We start from the raw sequence: 25326 nt of genomic DNA, 5'->3' as shown, positions 1-25326 counted from the left end.
TTTATTTTCACAATTTTTTGTTTTGGGCACCACAAAATCATCAAAATTACAACAACCACATGAAAATTTTCAAAATTTCTTTTGCAAATATCTCTTGACATACCCAAAATTTTTTACCTCCGCTTTCGGATTCCCGACCCTGATATTTTTGGACGTGTATTAAGAGTGTCATGCTGTCGTATAGAATTACCAAATATATTAGAGTTTGTTATATTTTTGTTATGAAAACAACACCAAAATAAAAAAATAAAAATAAAAATGTGAGAGCAGTGGGAATTTTAAAATTTTTTTAAACGTCATTTCGGCTCTCACCGGTTTTACCTGGTAATATTTATACCATGGTCATAGATGCCTTTCTGGGGAAAATAGCATTAACCATGAAAATTTTTCTGAAAATGTCTGCTAATTTCTGTTATCTCTCGCCACATTGATTTGAAGAGAAACATCTTTCAGCGTTGTGCTAGCTTCAGTTTAATTTTTCGTTCTGGAGGAGTTATAATGATATCCAGCATAAGTTCCTTGTTATTGTCATTACTAAGCTGTTTCTCGTCGCTCTCTTGCGCATCAGTTGGTGACTAGGCAACGTTGCTAGCGAGATAAGGCTTCATGTTTTAATATGAGCAGTAGTTAGAGGTAATGAACCCCTTTCGTACACCACTATATTTCTATGTACATACACTCAGCTGTAGAATGACGGGTGAAATAGTGGAATTGTGAAAATGACCGTACATACATAGATACAAGAGTGTTTGTATAAATGTGTCTACGTTTATGGTTGGTACCTGCACTGCTGCCTGGTACAACTCATTTTTCTGTTAACTCATGCGCCACACTTTCGTACAAACATAGTGCGTCTGGGTGTGGTGAATATTAAACAAAAGCATTGCTCACTCTCCATTGTTTAATTCAATGCAGATATGCATATGTGTTTGTGTAGGTTTAATCACTTCTACGTATGTGTGCGTTTTTTAGCTTGCTGTATATCTACCATCCTGGTGGGCACTATAGCTGGCAAAGTTTTTCAAGCCATTTCAATTTTAGTCGAAAACGAGTGCTTGGAGACTTCATATATTGGAGGATCAAATCCACGTTAAATTTTTAGCTTTGAACGTTTTACAATTTTTCTGTCTCGTTCACATTTTGTGTGCCTGTGTACTATAGAGAGCAAACAGCCCATATGAAATATTGAAGAAGTTCAATTATTACAAAAAAATATAAATTGAGTTCTCAAAAACCGCAGTGTATTCAAAAAAAAAAAAAAAACAAAGTTTGAGTTGATTTCCAAAAAACAACTCAAGTAATAAATTGGAGAATTGAAAAAACCTAGAAACAAGAATTTGTTGTAAGCCAAAATTTCATTCGAAAATGTGTACATAAGAAAAAGTGCGTTTCGATTATTTATTTTATTTTCGGTGAAATTGATAGTTTTTATAATTTTGTGAAATTACGTTTACCTATTGTTTTTTCTTTTGTTTTATGGTGGCACTAGAGGACGAAGTAGACGACGTGGAGTGAGTGACATAGTATGTACATATAAAACGCTATTTAAAAATAAACGAAGTCATAGAGAAAGAGTGAAGAATATTTTCTTAAATCGATGTTTTGTGGTACGGCGAGATTTAAAGGATTTTGAAAAAGGCAAGCATACACGGAAGCATATTTGCGAGAAGTCGAAAGGATTTAGTTTTTGCATAAAAACAATTAAACTGTTTTCCAGCTCAATTTGAATGATTTGTAAAAAAAGAACTAAAACAAAGCAAATGCTTGACTTTTCGAACTTCCCAAACGTCTTAAAATAAAACACAATTTTGTTAGCTGAAAAAAACAAATATAACAAAAGTTTACAGATAAAACAGTAGCACTAAAAAAAAAACAACAAATTACCGTACCAAACAAACAAACAAAACAAAATTATTAAAAAAGAATATCAAAATTTTCGTGAAAATCAAAAGGGAATTAAAAAAAAAAAATCAACTGTGAAAAAATTTCAAATAGAAGTTTCTTTTTATAAAAGGCAAAAGAAAAAAGGAATCCAGCAAAAAAAGCTCAACTACCAAAACTGTGATTATAAAAGATTTTCCAGAAAAAACAAATACGTAAAAAAGCAAAACAGCTGCGGAGTAAATTGCATGTCAATTAACTTCAACAACAACAACTAAGCGAAGTAATAGCCGAAGTGCTAAGCAAAGTAAGTTTAAAAAGAAAATTTTTTTAATTTTAGTGAAAAAATAACACCAAAAAAATGTTAAGCCAAAGTACATTCATGAGGGTCCTTGATGAACGTATGTAATTTTCCTGCTCAGTTACATAGCAACAATTTTTCGACTCATTTTTAATAGCGAAAAAATTTACGCGCATGATAATAATTTCAAATTTAATTTTTTAAAAATACTTTAGTAGAATTTTTGTATGGAAAAAAGTAAAAAGTTCAACACAAAAGTGCAAGTGAAAATGTCCATATGCTAGGCTATATACTTCATGCACATACATATGTAAATGTACATATGTACATCCATATGTATGTACGTACATATATGTAGATAGGTGTGCATGTGACAGCAACACCAGGACATAACCGTGCCCATATAAAGGAAGTTTGATAGCAGCGAAAGCCTGTTAATAGCAAAAAGTCGCGTCACTGTGGTGAATTTCTCTAAAATTTAAGAGAATGCACTGCTGCACACACAAGAATATTTTTAAAGTTCTTATAAATTAACTAAAATTAAGAACATTAAATAAAAATTTAGTTACTTAAAAATATTTAAACAAATAATAAATGCAATTTTTGTATTGAAAATAAAAAAACATAAAACGAGGAAATACGAAACATAAAAAAAAAGAGTCGAGTGGGGTTAGCTATAAACAAATAATAATTCACAGCAGGGGTCGACTGCTTATAAGCGTCCAAAAATGTCGGGGGAGGTGTCAAAATACTCCACCTCGACAATAGTCTGAAATATCATGGATCCCAACCCCGCTTTCGGATACACCGGGGGTAATTTTTGGAGGTTTAGTTAAAATTTTTTGGACTCCATACTTAAAATTTTTGTTCCGCCTTCGGATTATTAGTAATGAGGTCAAGACGCGTCTTCTGACACCTCGCCAGGCATTTTTGGACGCGTGTTAGCAACCGACCAGTGTTGTAAATTATTACCTAAAAAAATATAAAATAATATATTTAATAAAATTTATTAAATGTGTCACTTAAAAAAAAAATAAAAATATTAAATTCTAATAATAAATAATACAAAAAAGATAAAAAAACGTAGGTATTGAAAATTAAAGTTAACATTAAACAATTTACAGAAACAATAAAATATCAAATAAAAAATATGTAAAGTTAGAAATTCATTAAAATGTGAAAAATAACAACGAAATGCTATTTGTCCGGAATGAAATACAAATAAAAAAACCAACTTAAAAAGAAATAACAAAATTGCAAAAAACTTACATACTTCACAAACTTTGCACTAAAATTGCTGGACGTAAATTTACAAGAAAAACTTAAAAGCTAAAATAAAAATACAAAATTCAAAGTAAACTTAGAAAAAAATAAATAAATTTAAAACTATTAGTGATATAAAATCGAAACTAAATAAAAGTGTGAGTAGTGAAAACAAAGCAAATTCGGCACAAAAATTGCAAATTTTTTTTGTTCTTTTGTTTTTTTTGTGCTGATTCTCCTTATTTTATTTCATTCTGGACGATACATTTTTGTTTTCGGACTAGCCAATACCAAAAATGTGTACAAACAAAAACATCCAAAATAACAGTAAAAGAAATTTCAAACGAATGGATATTCGCTCGGAGATTCCATCAATAATAGTAACCTCAAATTAATACACAATGAGTAAAAAGCAAATAATAAAGATAAAAAGCTAATAAATAGAATAAAACAAGATAAAGAAATAAGTAAAAAAAAAAATAAATAGAAAGGTATAAAAGGTTAAAAAAGGTCAAAAAAAAAAAATTTAGAAACAAAAAACTAAAGAGGATAAAGAAATACATTAAAAGGGCGTAAAAGAAAAAAATTATTAATATAAGCAATAAAAAACAAGTAAGGACGTGACTGTCTTCGGCTGTGCCAAAGACTTCATACCTTTCATGAATGGGGCTGATAAGATAAGAAATATATAGTGAACAGATGTACATACCTAAACGATTGTTAAGATAAATATAAAATAAAAAATGCCAAAAAACCCCCTTATCTGAACGATCGGTATGGGATATACATATATTATATATAGCTCCAATTGAAAAGATTTTTACAGGAAATCTTCTATGATATATTAGAATATATCACCAAGTTTCACGTTTTTATATTCGAAACTAAGTGAGAAATGGCCAAAAATTGTTCTATCTGAACGATCGGTTGTATGGGATAGGTATATTCTATATACATGTAGCTCTGATCAAAGTGATTTTTTCAGGATATTTTTTATGATATATTAGAATAAATATCACCAAGTTTAACGTTTTTATATTGGAAGTTAAGGGAGAAATTGCCAAAAATCTTTCTATTCGAACGATCGGTTGTATGGGATATATATTATATATAGCTCCGATCGAAATGATTTTTTCATGAAATCTTCTATGATATATTAGAATAAATATCACCAAGTTTAACGTTTTTATATTGGAAATTAAGGGAGAATGGCCAAAAATCTTTCTATCTGAGCGATCGGTTGTATGGTATATATACTATATATAGCTCCGATCGAAGTGATTTTTTCAGAAAATGTTCTATGATATATTAAAATATATATCACCAAGTTTCACGGTTATACTTTCTAAATTAAGGGAGAAATAGCTAAAAATCTTTCTATTCGAACGATCGGTTGTATGGGATATATATTATATATAGCTCCGATCGAAATGATTTTTTCATGAAATCTTCTATGATATATTAGAATAAATATCACCAAATTTAACGTTTTTATATTGGAAATTAAAGGAGAATGGCCAAAAATCTTTCTATCTGAGCGATCGGTTGTATGGTATATATACTATATATAGCTCCGATCAAAGTGATTTTTTCAGGATATCTTCTAAGATATATTAGAATATATATCACAGAGTTTCACGTTTGTGTTTTCTAAATTGCGGAAGGAATGACCAAAATCGTCTTATCTGAACGATCGGTTGTATGGGAGATATATGTTATAGTGGTCCGATCCTACCGGATCCGACAAATGTCTAATATAATACAAAAATACATTCTTGTGCAAATTTCATTGATATATCTCAAAATTTGAGGGACTAGTTTGCGTTCAAACAGACAGTCGGGCGGACAGACGGACATGGCTATATCAACTCAGTTCGTCGCCCTGATCAATTGGGTATACTTAATGGTGAGTCTATCTTCTATATTTCTCAACGTTACAAACATCGGACCAAAGTTAATATACCTTTTCATGTTCATGAAAGGTATAATTAATCAAAACAAAACATAAAGTAAACAGTAAAAAGCAAATAATAAAGATAAAAAACTAATAAATAGAATAAAACAAGATAAAGAAATAAGTAAAAACAAAAAATGAATAAAAAGGTATAAAAAGGTAAAAAAAGTAAAAAAAAAATTTAGAAACAAAAAAAATAAATAGGATAAAGAAATGCATTAAAAAGGATTAAAGGAAAAAATTTATTAATATAAGTAATACCAAATTAATGAAAACAAAACAAAGATAAATAAAAAGAGGATAAGAAAAGGAATAAAAAAAATTAATTAAAAACGATATATATATAATCGAAAAAGTAAATAAAAAAATAAAGGAATTAAAAAAACTATAAACGAATAAAGAAATGCTTGTCCCTATTCGTGCTTAGGTTTCGAGCAAGGCTGTATATTTTATAATACAATTTAGTGTACTTTATATATGTAGTTGCAAATATCATTCGTCTTGAGGACTTTTCAGGTAGCTTAGTTTATGCTGTTGCTATTTTAATAGTTGGCGCTGAATGTTGACATTTTTTGGTTGTTTTCTTTTTCATCACACCATTTCACTTTTCTTTAGCTCTTTTATATCTAAATATCTTTGCATTTCTAAATACAAAATTATTTTAATCAGTCTCTTGCCAAAATGCCATTTCTATTCGAATGTACTTCCTGTCTGTGGTCGCTCGCTCGTTCGCTCATTTCTTTGTTTAATTTACAGTTAACGTCAATAGTGTGTATGCCATGACGTTTTTCTTCCATTTCAAAAACATGTTATTTCACAGAATTTTTTTTCGAAAACACTGAGCAAGAATTCAAAACAAATTGACGTTAGATATACATATGTAGCTCTACAGTTTTTTTCTGTAACGGCACGAAATAAGCTGTGATCCACTGTAGCGTTTATGAAAAAAAAAAATCTAAAATAGCGCTTTCTTCAACAAAATTCTGATATAAAGCGTTTTTGAAACGGCAGGCAAAACAGGGTGATTAACACTCAGCACTCGGTGGCGACCGCTATGGTGTGGTGGTAGCGGGTTCCGTCTACCACACCAAAGAACCTGGATTAAAGTCCCGCGCAAAGCAACATCTAAAATTTAGAAACATGTTTTCTCAATTAGTTTTGGCAAACACTCCAAGAGTTTCATCTGCCTTGCAGATGCGTTTCGGAGTCCCGTCCCGCCAATTTGTAGAAAAAATTAGAAACAAGCACGACGCAAATTGTCTTCCGGCCTAAATCTCTTCGGGGGTATATTGGGGCTTGTATTTGTTTTTTATTTGTATACATACTTACTTTTGACGAACACTGTTACTCATTTTATTCTAATTATTTTTGCTCTGTTAGCCTTGGTTAGTTGATATCGATGCTTTTTCGCTTTCTTGTTTCTGATGATAAGCTTCGTGCATATTTACTTATATACAGATTTAGATTTCTAGTTTTTTTGCGAGAGCGTTGTTCAACTTTTCTTTTTCATATTTTAGCTATATTAAGTGTTCTTGGGTCATACATTTTTACTTTTATTTAAATTATTTTTGTGCGAGGTTTTCACCATTATTTTTGATCATTTTTGTTTTCTATTCTGATGATTTCAGTGTGTAAAAATATGGCATGGATTTCAGTAAGTGAGAAAATAATGCACTTTATGCCATTTTTTTTATATATTTGCACAATTAGTTTATTTTCTAAATTATTGCACTGTTAAAAATGCAATGTTGCTAAGTTCTGTTGAAAATATTCCACACAATTTGGATTGAAAACATAAAGCTATTTTTGTTGTAGCAGTGCTTCGCACCATCCAATAGATGCGACTAATTTGTCATCAATATCCTCTAACGGGGTTTCTATGGCTGAGTGGATAGAAGCATCTGCCCAACACCGGCATAAAGTATAAATGTGGGATATTTCGAGTTCATCACTCAGCGAAAAGCTAGCTGACGAAGAAGTAAAGTTCAGAAAGATGTTCAAGTAACTAATGCTCTGTGCAAATACAAATCTGGAAGTTTCCGATGCATTCCGTTTTGTTTTCGTTACTAACATAAACATTTCATTCTATTCGTTGCAGAGATATTTGATTTTACGAAAACATTTTTTTAAAAATAACCCACTGTATATCTACCTCAAGAGAACACAATATTTAAAAAAAATATCCACATGTATATATTCCTATTGTGCATCCGCATTCATTAATTTGCAAACGTAGAATGATATAAGGAATTTTGTTGTTGCGAAATGCAAATATTCATAAACAATTTATTGAGTAAACTCGTGTTTCTATTTTTAGTAAAAACACAAAAATTAAAAGAAAAAGATCAAGAAAAACTTGCATAATTTGCGCTTTGACGTAACTTCTCTTTGTTTAGCAGACTCGCCAACATTATTTCCTTATCAAAAGAAACGACTAAAAATAAGCGACTAAATATATTTGAAACAAAAAAAAAGCGTAAATCCAGGAAACTGTGTAGTTCTTTTGAAGAAATAACTGAACTATAATAATTGAATGTGAAATACTAAAAAAAGTAAAGTAAACGGGAGCGTGTCATTATTCTGTATTACAAAATTCTGGTTCACAAAATTCTGTAAATTGCAAAAAAATTCTGCTTGAACAAAATTCTGCTTTTTTAAAATTCTGCTTTTTAAAATTCTGCTTTCTAAAATTCTGCATGTTAAATTCTGGAAGTCAAAATTCCGGAATCATGACATGGCGTAGCCGGTGTTGGATCGGCTAAGGGTTATTTTTTAAGTGCGGCCGAAGGCCGCCTACGCAGAAGGGTATACTACGCAGAAGGACATCACGGACCGCCACGGTTATACCACACACCCGGACTTGGCATGGCGTAGCCCAGGGTTATTTTTTATAAGCGCGGCCGAAGGCCGCCTATGCAGAAAGATGTTCTACGCAGAATTACCTTTTTCAAAATAATTACATGACCTCTTTAACATTGTTAACATTATATTTTAATACAGAATTTTGTAATACAGAATTATGAAAGCAGAATTTTAGAAAGCAGAATTTTAAAAAGCAGAATTTTGTTTTTAGAATTTTTTAAATACAGAATTTCGATACCAACCCAAGTAAACTAATTAACTTTTAAAATTTTATAAGGATTTTATATACATATATACTTATTATCTATAAATAAATTCCATTATCCAATATCTATTTACTCTAGTTGACATTTCTGAACTTGTTGTCGATCTTTTTATCAGCTAGACATAACACTAATATATCTACTATCTTGTACCTCATCTAATACTTAAGACTTGTTTTAATAACACTTGTACAAAGAAATGTTTCTTGTATTTTTCTTAAATTATTTGCACATTTGTTTTTACATGTGTAAGTAAACACTTAAAATTTATGATGTATATAGGAAGGATATTGCGTCATCCCTTGTCAAATTTGGTTTCGGTGCTGTGCCGTCATCAGTGGCGCTTTTCATTCTGAGAACGATCATTTATCCACCCTGTCGGAAAATCAACAAAACAAAATAAGTCACTTAAAAGTTAAATCATTTTACTAGTTATACACTTAAGACTGGAAAAAAAGAATGAAACAACTAAGTGTGCTTGCTATGAAATAAATTAAGAAACAGTTGTTACAAGTGTGCATGTCGTAATACAAATGTACCTCGATATTTGCTTAGACTGAGTTGCAAAAAATGTGGTAATTATTCAAAAAACATGTTAACTTAAAAAATAAAAAAAGTAACAAAATACATTTCAAGAAATTAAACTAAAAAACATAAAGTAAAAGGCTATACCTTTTCGTTGGGAACTTTTTGTACTGAAATTTCTGAGTTTTTTTTATTTTTTATTCTGCTAGTATTTATGAGAAAAAAATTATTCTTCATAAAACAAATAAATGTAATAAGTAATAATTTTATCAAAATAAGTAAAAATAATAAAAAATTAATAAAAAATAGTAATTTAAAAAAACAATAAAACATAATAATTAAAAAAAATATATATATACATATATATTGTTACGAATATTAGCAACACTAAGGGGTACTGCCATCTCTAAGCCGATGCTAAAACAGTGACTTGCATGCACATCCATAAATCAATCATTATGTATCTACACAAACGATTCAATAAATTATGTCTACACATATGTACGTACACGCAGGGAGAAACATTGCACAAACACATGCATATATCTTATCTGAGATGCTCCCGAAAGTATGCAATTGTAATTGTGGAAGTGTCGCTCACAAATACGCGCGCATATGAGAAGCTACACACGTGCATCTGTAGTTATAATTATATGGCAGTAACTAAGTAAATTATAGAAAAGCCTAGAAATATGCAACGAGAAAATCAGACAGTATAAAAAGGCGACAACAGTAGAGGCGAGAGATCAGTTTCATTTAAGCTATCAGTCGCTTTGGTTATTAAGCAAGCTAGTTGCAAAGTAAGAGTGTTATTGTGAAGTATTTTAATAAAGGCCATTTTTCCATTATTCAATATTGGAGTTATTTATTCAACAGTTTAGCGATACGAACGTTAGCAGAAGATTCGTTACAATATTTAAAAAATGTTGAAAAGGAATGAAAAAAAAAAACAACAAAGCATAGTAAGGTATAAGTAACAAAGGTAACACAAAATAATTAAATAATAAAATATAACAAAAACATTAAACTATACAAAAAGTTTAAATTAAAAAAAATTAAAATAAAATATTAGAAGGAAATAATCAAAATGAAAAAAAATAAACAAGCGGAAAAAAAATATTATTGGAAGATGCAAAAGATTGTTCTCCCTTGTTAAGCTAAAATGCCGGTTTTCTTATAAAGCACTTGTTGTTTTTTTTCTTAAATTATTTGCAGCCCTTATTAACTTCATACTTAAGTCGAAACATCAAAAGTAATTGGAATTTAAATAAAAATTAAAACATTTTCAAGTCTTTTATTTAAAAACCACCCTCAAGAAAATAGAACAATTTTACACTAACGGCCATATATGTACATAATAAATCATAGAACGGAGTTAATAAATAGAAAAAACTGCAAGATAAAAAATATATATAAAAATTTATGAAAAAAAAATATTAATTAAGCATATAATCAAAAAACAAAAACAAAAGCAATGAATCAAAATTATTTAGAAAAATTCTTTAACATGAAAGAAAGATAAAAATATTAATAATATATATAGCAGATAAAATAAAGTTAAAATACATAAAAATGCAAAAAGAAAAAAATATTTCTTAATTTTAATGGCAGGATGGAAATGTCTATAAAGTCAGCCGGTATGCTTAATTCTTTTGAGTTTTTCTGTCATAATAAATCATAATAACTTAATATATCAACAAATTATTGTGAAAGGCGTCTATAACTCAATAAAATATACAAATGTACAAGATGAGAAGGAGACTACTGAAGTTCAAGATCTTAAAAAAAATGATTTTAAAATAAATTGAAATAAACATACATGTCTTATACACAATGTTTATTTGCCTTGAAGAAGAAATAAGTATGGCAAAAACCATTCCAATTTTCCTTGTTTTCGAAAAATTATTTTTTCCAAGTATTTAGGACGATTTTTTGTGAATCTTACACAATTTCGAGCTTTGTTTTATGCGGTTTCGCGTGGGGCTTTAAACTGTATTTTAATTAGAAATTAACGATGTGATGAAAAATGAATAATATGTGTACTACACTCATACAAAAAGATCAACGTCAGCGCCAGATTTTAAATTGAAAGTCGTTACAAATAAACAAATATTTTTCGACCTTTGTAATGATACATACTATAACTACATATGTATATTGATTCATGTACTTTCATATATATGCATACATCAATAGATTAGCGATAATCAGAATAATATTTCTGTAACGACTGACAAATATACAGAATATAATAAAATAACAAATCGCTCGTTTTATTGTAAAAAGAAGTAATCCAAAATTTTAATTTTTTGGGAAAACGCAAATGAAGTTTTATTTTTTCATACAGTTTCATTATAAAAATGAGATTCAAAGACAGCTATGTCGGTCAATTTTAGTCCCTTAGGTATTCTATGTATGTGATCATAATCTCACAAGACGTCTATTATCGGTTATCATAAAGTCTCAAAATACGAATTTTTTAATTTGAATCTGTTTACAATAAAACGTGCAAAATTAAATACGTACAGTGCTGAACAAAAATATTGTATGTTGAATTTTTTTTAAATATATTCTTTGTGTTCTTTTGGTAAAAGCATTAAGTATTTTGATGTACATATCTTGGGCCATGATGTATTTTTTGGACTAAGTCCGACACTACTCGATCAATTACCAAGGTTATCTTTAATTTGGTCCCACTTAAAGCGTGGAATATTGACCAAAGCGGGTGGACTAGGTGTTTCTTATTTTTCCTATTCCAAGAAAATCACCCTACATCGACTGCCTTTAAGAAACGAACGCTCTATTTCAGATTTTATTTAAAAAAAAATTCCTATATCCGAACTTAATTGAATAATACCATTTCTCAGCTCAGACTTCGGTTGAAATACACCCTTCCTCAGAACTAGTAAGTCAGACAAATTTTGACATCTATTGGTTTCCAATTGAAGGGCGATATAGGTTAGACAAATATGTTTGTATGACGGCAAGGCTATTCGTACAGAGCAAAATGATGTTTTGTTTAAAATGAAGAACAACAGAAAAAAACAGTTAAACTAAAAATCTTACAATTTCAATAATAAATTTTCTAACAAATGGGGACAGCCTATTTATAAAGCAATAAAGTGTGTCAATACTTTAATCGGGAACTGTAGTTATAAGTACTTAAATAAAAGTGAAAATAAAATGAAAAGCTAAATGAGATTACAGTAATATTTTTCAATGAACTTTTCAAACTAAATATTTACAGTTCATTTATTGATAACTTGTAAATATGTATTACATTATTTCAAATCCCGTATGAAATTTCTAATTATTTAGAATTGGATTTTTTTTCCTTTAGTTGCATTGTTCCGGTCCTATGAACTATGTGTAAGTTTTCAAGTAGCTCAAATGAAAGTTTCTTAAAACTTGATCGCATGATTCCACCGTATGATACGAAATTTCTTAATATTTCGACCCGGTCGCCACCTATCGGAATTTTTACTCTCTTGCATTACATTGTCAGTGGGTTCTCAACTACGTATGATTTATTAAGTTTATAGCTCTGTGGCAAGTCTCGATCAGTATAACTCCTAATTATTTCGACCCGTGCGCCACCTAGCTGATATTTTTTTTCTCATTTTGTTGCATTGCAAATGTTCAAGCTTCTAGCGCAATGAGAAGTACTTAAAATTGGATCTCAAGATTCCACAAATGGATTTTCGAAATATATCTTAATATCTCGACCCCCGCCTTATTTAGAAGATTTTCTTTACCTGACTAAAAAGGAATAGTGCCTTAAGTTACGTTAAAAGTTTCCGGATCATTATCGGGAAGTCATCTTAAAATGATCCAAATTTTAAGTCTGTAGCACACCGGAAAGTTACTTAAATATTACTCGCAAACTTTTTGGAATTCGGAGGTTTTTTTATTTTAAATTTTTCTCTCATGTTAGATTGGCATTGGTTCTGAAGCATGTATCATAAATGTTTACTGAAATTCGCGGAAACCCCTGAAACGAGACTAACATAAATAAATTACGCGTTATATGTACCTCCGAAGAGAATTAAGGCCAAGCTTCTTTTATTATTTGTCATGCTTCTTTACAATTTTTCTTACAAATAAATGGAAGGGCGGGACCTACATGTTTTACGCGGTCTCCCAACGGCATCTGCAAAGCAGATGAGTTTTCACTGTAAAGCTTTTCATAGGCGGAGCACGCTACCATCACACTATTGCGGCCGTCCTGACGAAACTAATTTAAAGGCACTAAAAATTTAAATTTTTGAAGAACTCAATATAGTTCCCTAACATATACCTACTTTCCTTAGCTCCTCTTACTTTTAACTCATCTCCTATAATCTTGGTTTAAATACACTTCTTAAGCATTTGTATGAGTGCCAAGGTTAGGTTTCTTCCATTTTGTTTTTTACTTTTATGGTACTAGAAGGCACAAAGCTCATGCTTGCCTGCTTTGTCTGTTTCATGCCTTAGTTCAGGTCAAGTGATGCTTGTGATGTTGTCTGTCGTCCAAAGTGACGACATCTCTCTACTTTGTAGGTAATTGTTCCTTACCTACTTTAAGAAGCTTGATTTCAGTATTTTTGTTGTTATAACTTTTGTGAGCAATTTATATTTACATTTATTTACTTGTGCCTGTTTAGTTAAGCCTACACGAGTGGCGACAAAAAGTACTTAACAACTTGACTTTAATACAAAGATTTATTGGGCGTTGGCAAGCGACAACTGGTAGTAACTGTGTGTATATATATATATATATATATATATATATGGGGGCACCCTACTTTTGGAATGCGGTATTAAAAATAAACAATTTAGGTCATAGCCCGCATCGAAATATACAATATAAAATAAATATAATATCTACGCTTAAACTTGTTTCGTTCTTTTGTTGATTTTATGTGACTGTTCGCTGCTTCTTCCTGCAGAAATTTGGTAAATTACTTGATTTTGAAATTTTCTACTTGACTTCAGTATTTTTTCAGCAGTTTATTCTCCATAGGCTTTTTTGTTATTTTTGTCTTTGCGTTACTTTTATCAATAAAAAACGTCAATCTTATACAAATGTACATATTTTTGTATAAAACATATCTACACACATACATATATACATATTTATATCTACTGTATTGGCCAATTCACATTCATAAATTTTATGCGTAGTTTTTTTTTTTTTAATTTTTTTTATGTATTTGTTAAAACTCGTATTTGCTTGCCATTTTTGTTGCTTTACGTATCTGTTTTGCTTTCTGCTTATGCATATTTACACATGCCTGCGTTTGCTACGTAACACTTTGTATATATTTCTGTATATGTTTAGGTATATGAAAAAACAAAATCAACGAAATGTCTGTCACGCGCCTTCAATATGCAATCATACACCCGTACATACATATAAATATTTATGTACCACGTCAACCAAGTCGTGCCGATTTCTCTCAATTCATTCTCTTTGGTATCCCCACAAATGTTGATTGGTATTTCAGTCATTATCGTTTTCTTCTTTTATGTCTTGTGGTTTTTAATTTTTTCCTGAGGCTTGCAAAAGTTTAATAAACAAAATGAAATATTTTAATTAAAATAAATATTTTTTACAAAGTTGTTAGCAGTAAAAAATAAAAATCCGAAAATTTTATAAAAATTTTTCTAGTCACATTTTTTTACTATCAATATTTTTTTTAAATCAATTTCCAATTTTCTTAATTTTGAACCTTTTTGAATTTTTTAAAAAATGTTTTACAGTTTTTTTAAATTGGTATTTGCGTAATTTTTTTTGTTTAGAAGTGGCTATTTATTCGAAAAAAGTTATTTTTATCGCTCAGAATGAAGTAAAAAAAAATAAAAATTTTTTTTTAAATTTTTAAATATTTATTTTTTCATCAATTTTATTTTATTTTTTTATCATTTTATTTTAAGATTATCAAATTAATGTTTAAATTTCTCTTCAAGCTTTACTTTAAAGCAGAAATTTCTTCAATACATTTTTCGACAGCTTATTAAATATAAATAAACTTTATTCACATTTGACTTAAAATTCTTTATATTAATTTGATTTACTTTTAAAGCTTAATTTATTATGTGAGACTCCAAAGTTTTACAAAATTGTGTTACTTAGTGCATCTTCTGAAAAGCTTTCGACTTGCGTTCAACTCCCATCAAAAAACTCAACCTTAAAAAATGTTGTTTCTTCTGGTTTACTACTTACTACGCGAAACTTGCCACGCCAAATGTTTTAAAAACATATATGCCTTGGCTACTATTCGCATTTCTGTTCAATCGAACTACATATACAAATTATATTTGCATAATCGATTAGATGTTCTTTGTACTGTTAAAAAAATAAATTTTTGCTGAGGGATTGACTGTTGTTCTATTGAATGGCTTGTGAAAACAGAATATTTATAAAAAAGAAGGCGAAATATGAGAAAAATAAATTAGAAATACAAAAAACTTATTACAAAAAATAAAACGTAAAAAAATGTATTTTATGAAATTAAAAGATAAAAAAGAGCAATGGAAAAAACAGGATAAAAAAAAACAAAAATTAATAAAATTGTTTAATAAAAATAAAAATCCGAAATTGGGCAAAAACAAAAAATTTAAATAAATAATCTTACCAAAATAAAAGATTTTTAATTAAAACACAGGTTTTAAAATAAAATAAAAAAGGTTTAATTAAAATAAAAACATTTGAAATTAAAACCTAAAAGTAAAAAAAAACTTAAAAAAGTATATAAAAAATAAAAATAAAATGCAAACAAAAAAGGAAGTGATTCGTTAAAGTTTTTTTTCATATTCGTACGGAATTATTATTAATACCACCAGGATAACATCAACGTGATGAAAAACAATATTTACAGGGACAGCATCAAAAAATAGAAACAAAGACTAAATAAAAATAAAAAATAGAGATGAAAATGAAAAAAAAAAAAAATGAAAATGAAAATGAAAAAGCAGAATTGAAAATGAAAAAATATAAATCAAAATGAGAAAATATAAATAAAAAAATATAATAATAAATAAAAATTAAATAAAAATATATAAATGAAAATAAAAATGTAAAGGAAAAAATTTAATAAAAATTGTAATATACTAATAAAATAAAAACAAAAATAATAAATATAAAAAAAATAAAAAATTATAAGCTAAAGTTTAAACAAAAATTAAAAATATGAACGAAAACAAATAAATATGAATAAAAACAAAAAATATTAATAAAAATAAAACGTAAAAAACTAAAATAAAATAAAATTAAATAAAAATACAAACTTAATAAAAAATGAAAATAAAAATATAAAAATAAATTATAAATAAAATAAAAAATTATACGCTAAAGCTTAAACAAAAATGAACAATATGAATAAAAACAAAAATATGAATAAAAATAAAACGTAAAAAACTAAAATGAAATAAAAAAATAAAAAATATAAAAGAATAACAACAAAAAAAATAAAATAAAAATAAAAGTATAAAAATAATTATATAAAAAAGGTAATAATTAAGAAATAAAAATAAAAATAAAATATAAATAAAAAATAAATGATAAAAATAAGGACAAAATAAAAAATAGCAAAAAATTTAAATTAAAAAAATTATGAACCTTTTTTTCTTTTGTCCAGAACACGAAAAAAAATGCAATTATCGGGAAGCTCAAAAAATTGCTTATAAAATTTCTGATGATTCCTGATTTTCGAACAACTAACTGTTTGTAATATTATATAATAGCTCTATATTTTTTTACCCTTGTATACATAAAAAATCCCCTTAAACTTTATATGGACATAACATAACTTTATCTGCGCTTTTGAAATTGTTGCACATAAGATTAATATAAGTGTGTCTCCAATATAAACAAAAAAATTAAAACTACAATGATAAAGTTGAGTTAAAACATAACTTTATAATATTTCTATGATATTGGTCAATCTGCTAGCTCAGCTGCGCCAAGTAGAGAGGTATTTGTGCTTTGTTTTTAATTCAATAAGATTGAGATTTTACGGGCCCAATCCGAAACAATCAATAATCTTCTTTACACTTGCCAAAAAACTGCAGGGGCTTGCGAACTTTTGTTGGAAACCATGTAAAACGTCAATACTTTTTATGATAAGCACTCTTTTGTCAAGATTCCTAATAAATACTGCATCGAATTTGTTCGCTGTCAATATATGGACATTTTGTAATGCACCTACACACATATATATGTATGTATATGTATACTATAAGAGTATTTGCTACAAATGGCATTTTTTGTCATACATACTTACATACATATGAACATATTAGTCATGCTTCCACAATGTTGTATTAAAACGTGATTTTTATGTAGCTGGTTTTTCTTTTTTGTTTATTTTTAATAAGAAAGAACAGACGAAACGAAAACATAGAGCTAGAAGAGTTGAACGTTTTTAAGACACAATGAGTAATTAATATGTAAATAAAAGTCATGATGACATTGTAAAACATTCAACTTTATATCCATCTTTTACAAAAAATGTACATTTGGTGTGCATTATGTTTGACCTGTTTAACCCATAGTTGAACTCGTGTAATTTTACTGCTTAAAATACATACATAAATATGCAGAGTTTATGTTTCGTTTTAGAGCTTCTTTTTAATTTCCAAGTGGTAGTGGCTCGTTGAACTTTATAGATCTAGTATATGTAGCCCTATATAAAATTTATGTGCATACATTTTATTATGTTTGTTAGTTCGACGTGTGGTCACTCTACCCTTTTTCAGTTTTGTGATAAATTTTTTATGACAGTCAATACTAAAACTAAAGGCAACATTGCAAGCAAGCAATAGCTTTATTATTTTACCATATAAAATGAAATTTTCGTTATCAACACTGCACTTAATACAAATAAAACGATACGGTACGACATGCACGTATAATTAGGGTGGTTCTATGTTGCATTAAGTTCAATGATCTCATAGTAATAACAACGTAACATTTGTTGATTTACCCTTTGTTGCTGTTGCGAGTCGCCCAGCTGGTATGCTCAAGGGTTTATTATAGTGAAGAAATACAAAATCAAAGGAAAACGTGTTATTTTTCGAGCATAAAGTTAAGAAAGAAAAACAAAAAGAGAGTAAGGAAGGACAGAGAATATAACAATCATTAGTATTGTTGTGTAATGTTTTTTGTTTTAACAAATATGGCTAAGTTCTTGAGAAAGTTGGGAAAGGACTTAAGATTCTGGAATTTCTTTCGTTCTAATAAATTTCCTGAAAAATATACATAACGGGCAAAAGTTTCTTATCTCCTTTTATAGTTGAATATATATTTTCTTATAGGGTTAAGTATATAGAAATTATGCTGTACAGGAAGCAGCCCTGGAAACCTAATGTTAACTATAGAACTAGGAAATCCTCGACTGGGCTTTAATGCTGTAGGGTACCCATAGGCCTATATGGGGGTGATGGTGTCAGTACAGCTAACAAGGCGGTTGAAATAAGTGCCGCTTTGCGGGCAACGCGGCTGCGACCCGTGCGTTGTTCAACATATATACGTGATATTCGATGGGGTAAGGATTCTCTGAGGCGGCCACCGTGGTGTGATGGTAGCGTGCTCCGCCTATCACACCGTATGCCCTGGGTTCAACTCCCGGGCAAAGCAACATCAAAATTTTAGAAATAAGATTTTTCAATTAGAAGAAAATTTTTCTAAGCGTGGTCGCCCCTCGGCAGTGTCTGGCAAGCGCTCCGATTGTATTTCTGCCATGAAAAGCTCTCAGTGAAAACTCATCTGCCTTGCAGATGCCGTTCGGAGTCGGCATAAAACATGTAGGTCCCGTCCGGCCAATTTGTAGGGAAAAATCAAGAGGAGCACGACGCAAATTGGAAGAGAAGCTCGGCCTTAGATCTCTTCGGAGGTTATCGCGCCTTACATTTATTTATTTTAAGGATTCTCTGACTGCGTAATCCGACCAACTTCAGGACAAACTGCAGTCCTCCAGTAGAAAAATATGTTGAGGGACCCAACAGGCCAGTGGATCACGGATGAGCTGAAGTTGGAACGGAAGTTTCAATTTCAAGCTGGTGGATGTACTAGATGAGATAATATCCAGTGATACTACAGTTAGATAATTTTACATCTACTTGGATAGCCAAGCGGCAGCAAAGTTTCAAAACTTGATTGCAGTGCGATCAAGGGTGATCTGGCTGTGCCTAACCTCGCTGGCGATTTTCTCAGAACTAATTTAAAATAAGAATCATCTGTATTCTAGGGCATATCATTATGCCAGTCAACTGTCACGCTGACCTCTTCGCCGGATTGTAGGGAATTTGGAGTTAGATGTTATGCAGTTGGGTATCAAGCAAAAAAAAAAAAACAAAAAACAACCGTTGGGCAGACATTTCCTATTAGAGTGTAGCAAAATCGTTTTAGCCGGAACTAATGGTCACGCGAACTTCTGAAATAATTATGTTAACTATGACTTATTTATCTTTGCTGATAAGGGTTCTAACGGGTTACTAGCCAATCGGAATGCATGCGGCACATCTTACCATAGTTAATGATTCGGCTTAATGGAGGATAATGAGGTGGAAACCTCGTGTCATTTATTGCTTGGCTGTCATGATTTTGCAAAACTACGTGACAGTATCTCGGCCTAGGTTTACTCATATCTCCGGGTGCGTTATTTAATATATTATTATCTCACCTACCGAGGTAGCTAGCTCTCAGTGTAATCTATTCTAACCTTACTCTATTTCAGAATTTGTTTAACAAATGTACTTCCTCATAATTTGTCCTTATTTCAGAACTCGATTGAGGAAGACCCCAGTTCAAAATCTTCTCAAACATCTAATATACGAATATATGAGGAGTTCTATATCAAAACGCTATAAGTACATATACATTTTTTTCGGATCTTGATATAATTATATTCTAATTTACGATATCTTTCAGACTATTCATAAAAATTATAGGAATAATTGGTCTTAAATACATAAAATTCCGATTAAAAATTTGGATTGGTACTGAGGCCTTAAATGTTTTGAATGCGTTTTCTCAAGTTTCTCGAAAGTGTTCCATTGTTATTATTGCGTGTTAATTTAGAGCGCCTCATTTTAAACTTACGGGTATTTAGAAACGAATTTCGAGAAAAGGCGCTCTTCAACCGTTGGCTGAGAAGAGATGACGTGAATCGCTAAGGAAGACTGTAGCTTGGTATAATAATAATAATAATTGTCTCACCGTTGTTTTCCGCATGTGTACCTATAAGAAAATTACACTATAATCTTACCTTACCTTTAAAATTTGGCGCACCTTTAATAAGATCACATGAGTTTATAGTAGTCGGCCGCCGAAGTCTTTGAACGGCCTTCAATTTCGGGACTTATGTACGCTTCATTTACTCTATTTTTAGTTGCTCTGTCTGCGTTCTCAACGTGATGGTGATATACATTTTTTCTCTTTACTTCGAATGCCTTATGTATTTTTGTATACGTCTTTTTTTAAACTAGATACTTTATTTTCCCTTCTTGATTGTTGGATGTTGGTATTTTTTATTGCTGACTTTATTCGATAGTTTGCTGCAACGTGAGCTTTGACTGCATTTACAAAATTCGTTGAACTGGTTTTGTTTTATGTGGTCTTAAATTCATATAGATTTCACTTATGATTTATGCTATTGTTTACCCGTTGCTGTTAGTGCTACGTTGAATATTTACTTTTGATCATGAGTACTAAAATACTCCATGGACCGCTTCAAAGACTATAGCGGCAAACCAAACAGCAGTGGCAATTTTTTTTAATCAAATTTCGTCAAATAAATTCAGCTTTTCTAACTTTCGATATTTAAAGAAAAAACTTCGATAAGTTCTGTAAATGGAACTTTGTAAACCAATCTCAAAAGCGTTTTCAAAAAAAAATCGAAAATTAAAAAAAAAACATACAAATTTCTAACTTTTTATTTATAGTTCTTTAAATTTTTTTTGAGTATACAGTTTTCTAGCCCATTTAATTATAAATTGATAAGGTACAAGTTATAGCTCCTCAATATTTGCATTGATTTTTGATAAACTTTTTCCGGAGGGTGTTTTATATTGTCTTCATACGAAGTGTGAAACAAATTATAGGAGAAAATCGGAAACACCGTTCGAAAAAAAAAAAAATTTAAAAACAATGCAAATTTTTAGCGATACACAACTTGTACTTTGTTAGACTAAAATTTGTTGGAGATCAACTTGACAACTATTAATTTCATAAAATCTCACAAATTTTAATACATTTCTCAAAGGTGTGATAGATAGTCTTTCGATTTTCGTTGGACCCCTTTGTTTTTTTTGTATGGTAGAGATCAGCTTGAGAACTATAAATTTCTCAAAGGTTGGAGAATAATTGGAAGATTACGTTGAATGTGAATCTGAAAGCTGTGAATGTCTACTCTCAATGGGCGGAGAAGAATTGGATAATAACTAATATTGGATATCAACGTGAGAACTAAACATTTCTCAAAGGTTTGAGAACGAGTGGAAAATGTGGTTGGGCATCAGTTTGAGAAATATACTTTTTTGGAATATTGAAGAAATACTTTTTGTTGTTTGTTGGGCAATTATACATTTTTCAAAATTCCTGTTAGGGTTTCGGAATAGTTGGAAAATGACTTTGGAGAACCACTTGAGAACTATAAAATAATTAGGGATTTATGCTGAATATCAACTCAAACTTGGGACAAAACCACTGTTCTCAATGTATGGAGGAATATCGCTTCTCTTGCTATGAATTAGCAAGATCTGCTTTCGTTGAGGACTAGATTACTAATAGCGTTTTCTTTTCTGGAAAAAATTTTACCCTAATGTTGCGCTCTGAAATTCTAAATTTTGAACTAGGTATCCTAGGCTATGTAAAATGGCTCTATTTGTAGGTAATCCTATTTCTTTATAAGTAAAAAATATTTTATGAAAGGAACACACAAACTGACTATATAGATTAAAAGAACAAACAGGACGATGTTTTTTTCAGTAAGGAAAACACCATAAGAAAATTTGTTCTCACATCAATGGGAAAAGAAGAAATTCATAATCAATCTTTTTCGAGTATTCTGGTGTTCAATGATTTCTTTACAAACTGGACACTTTTGTACATTATCCAACGCATGGGATGCCTATATCCCGGCCAGTTTACTGAATTTATGGTTAAAAAAACACAGAAATCCTTCAATTAAGCCGAAAACAGTTCCTTTTCTTTTATATTCTTGTCCAGCAAAGTAAATTTCGAAAAATATTGCTTATTTCAAAAGGAATGTAATCAAGCAACAAAGCAAAGCGAACGTACCACATTCAGACCACCATTCAGTATAACAAAAGTGGTTTCAACGCCCATTTTAGCATTTTTTGCATACATTGTGGCTTCATACATTTTTGCACCAGAATTTATGATGTTGAGCACCTCCTGCGGCCGGTGAGTTTAATCATTCTTCATTATTTATACGCATAATACCGCCTAGTTATCTACGTAGAAGTTCGAACTCTTGCGTACATTCATATGTAAGCATATTTGTACATATGTATTATATACAGTTAGTATATAGGGTTACGAGTATGTGCAACTTCGAACTTTAGCCACAACATCTTGCATCAATTTAGCACTACTTCCACTCTTTACAGCGGCACTTTCATACCTACCCCCCAGCGTCTGTCGTCAAGGCAGCCGGCCAGCCAACCAACCAACGAAACAACCAAGCAATCCATCGACTGACTGAGTAGCTACTCTTCCAGTCCAGAGTCAGCATGTGTGCCAGTTACGTTCATGGTCGGTGTTGTATTACGATGCAGCTTCAGTTCCCATTTCAGTTGCAAGCTCCCCGCATAAACCAATTCTACATTCATACATAACACCAATGGTTACTGCATTACCTCACCAAGCAACCAATAAACTTGCCATGCACGTCTGCCTGCCCTACTTCTTGCCGGTTGTGAGTTGCTTACCTCCAGGCGTCAGTTTGCCTCAAATTTATATAAAGTATGAATGTGCATAGCAAATACTTTATGTTCCCATGCGGTGCAACATTAATCTTGATATATTATTTCTTTCGTATGTATAGAAATGAAAATAAATACAAAATGAAAAGTGATATATACAATATGTTTTGAATGGGAGTAAATTTTTATTTATGTATGCACTTCATTACAATTAAAAAGCTGTGATTGTGCTGCAAGTTCACTTTAAAGGGTTTACAAATTTTTCACAGAACTGCGAGAATTTTTAAAGTATGCAGATATACTTAAAATCGTTTGACAGAAAAAAAAACGTTCACGAAAAATTTTTACACCAGTATGATTGCAGATACTAAGTATGGCAGCCCAATATTCGAGCTTCACCAAAATAACAACATTGACAACCTTCAGGAGGATCTTCCTTTACGAAAACATTTCCGATCCAGAATTTTGGTAAGCAAGTGAAAATGTTCTCAAAAAACTGAGTAATTTGTATATGCACATTGACATTCATTGAATATTAGTGAAGGCCTTAGATAACGCCGAAGCCCAAACACACATCATCGTGATTTCTTGAATTCTTGTCCGATGGTAAGGAAATTATGGAACGATTCTCGTAAACACTTCTTGCAAAGGAATTATTATTTTAAGTTAAAAAAAAAATTGCCCAAAAACATCGCGCTTAGTTAGATTATGTTTAAAAAAAGTTATTGACTAGACATTGAACACATACAGATCAAGTTTTAAAATGCACGGGCCTCCCAATGGTTTGTGCCAGATTTTCAATGATATGCTTATCATCATTTTCAAACCTTTGACTCGCTCTTTCTAATTAAAAAGAAATACATTGACTTAGGTCCACTTGCAGAACGGCAAGTTATTCAGAGTTAATTTAAAACATTTGTCAAAAATGTATGAGGTTAACCCCTCATGTCAGTTTAATTCTTTCTGAGTTAAAAAGTTTACTTGCTGTTAGGCAAGCGAGTCCTAATGTTTTAAAATAAATAAAAATAAATGTAAGGCGCGATAACCTCCGAAGAGATTTTAGGCCGAGCTTCTCTTCCAATTTGCGTCGTACTGCTTTTAATTTTTCCTCTAAATTGGCGGGACGGGACCTACTTGTTTTATGCAGACTCCGAACGGCATCTGCAAGGCAGAAGAGTTTTTAATGAGAAGCTTTTCATGGCAGAAATACACTCGGAGTGCTTGTAAAACACTGCCGAGGGGCGACCCCGCTTAGAAAAATTTTCTTCTAATTGAAAAACCTTGTTTCTAAAATTTTAATGTTGCTTTGCCCGGGTCGTGCACCCAGGATCTTCGGTGTGGTAAGTAATGGTGAAAAAGGGACTTTTGCTGTCTATTGCTCACTTGATTATGATTTATAGTTGCTCGGAATTGCGTCCATTCCGATAACATACTCAGCAATTTACCAAGCAATTATATAAAGTATGCTTGCTATAAATAGCATACGTGTAAAGTATTTCAAATTTTCATTACCTCAGTGAAAAGGGACTCACAATTCGAACCGAACAAATTACACTGTGTTACTCGACATAATCCCGTATAAACAAATTCTTATTTTGTATTAATTTTGTAAACTCACACTTTCTACTTAATGGTTTTTCTTTCAAAATAAATCATCAATATTAAATTTGAAAACATTTAAATGAATCTATTATTCTTAGCTTTTCTAGCTGAACACATGCAATTTTCAATCAAATTGAAGCTCATATATATTGCGTACTTTGTTTGCACTCTAATCATAAATATCATTCTATAATCTGCACTGCAGGTCAATAATCTTACCATTTATGGTATATTTCTATTTTTCTACTAATTCTATTTCCTCCACTTTACCGTTGTGATCTACTCATTTTGCTGCTATACATATTTCACATACTTCCTTTTTAAGCATTATACTACCTACTTATTTCCCATGCTACCTACCTATGTTACCTGCAGCGATTGCCCTTTTCCGCACATTATTACTCATTGGCATACACGTCGTACTCATATGCGTCATAAGCGCCTTTTATTGTTAGCTGCCATCCATCCTCCACTTCTTTCAGTTTTACTTGTATTTCGAAAAGACAGACAGGCAATATCTATAGGGGAGCTTCAGCTAAGCCAACAACAATCTTTTGCATTTGTTTGAGTATTGAGTCCTCACCTCACCATAACTGCAAGGTATATGAATTGTTGCGTACATGTGGGTATATATTGAATGAGTATATTAATGTGTATAAGGAATGCTATGAATATTTACATAAATTCGTTTTATTTAAAGATTTAAAAAAATTCATATAGAATGTAGTCAAAATTTTTAGTTGTTT

At 30.5% G+C, this 25326-nt stretch overlaps 1 protein-coding gene across 7 annotated transcripts in view; it reads left to right on the top strand.

The window, feature by feature from the left end:
* The first annotated feature begins 1031 nt into the window (after positions 1-1031).
* The window catches only part of drn (doctor no), an 84175-nt gene continuing 59880 nt past the window's right edge, over positions 1032-25326 (top strand). The window contains exons 1-2 of one of the 7 annotated variants that reach the window (XM_067761508.1): positions 1032-1297; positions 1490-2188. The gene's annotated coding sequence lies outside the window, so the exon portion shown is untranslated. Of the gene's footprint in view, positions 2189-25326 lie in introns of all 7 variants that reach the window. The other 6 variants (XM_067761510.1, XM_067761506.1, XM_067761505.1 and 3 more) reach the window with 6 other exon arrangements.

Source organism: Eurosta solidaginis, chromosome 1 (genome assembly GCF_040869045.1).
Source record: "Eurosta solidaginis isolate ZX-2024a chromosome 1, ASM4086904v1, whole genome shotgun sequence".
Lineage (NCBI taxonomy): Eukaryota > Metazoa > Arthropoda > Insecta > Diptera > Tephritidae > Eurosta > Eurosta solidaginis.
The sequence above is the reverse complement of the archived record's forward strand: the minus strand, read 5'-3'. Positions and strand labels throughout refer to the sequence as shown.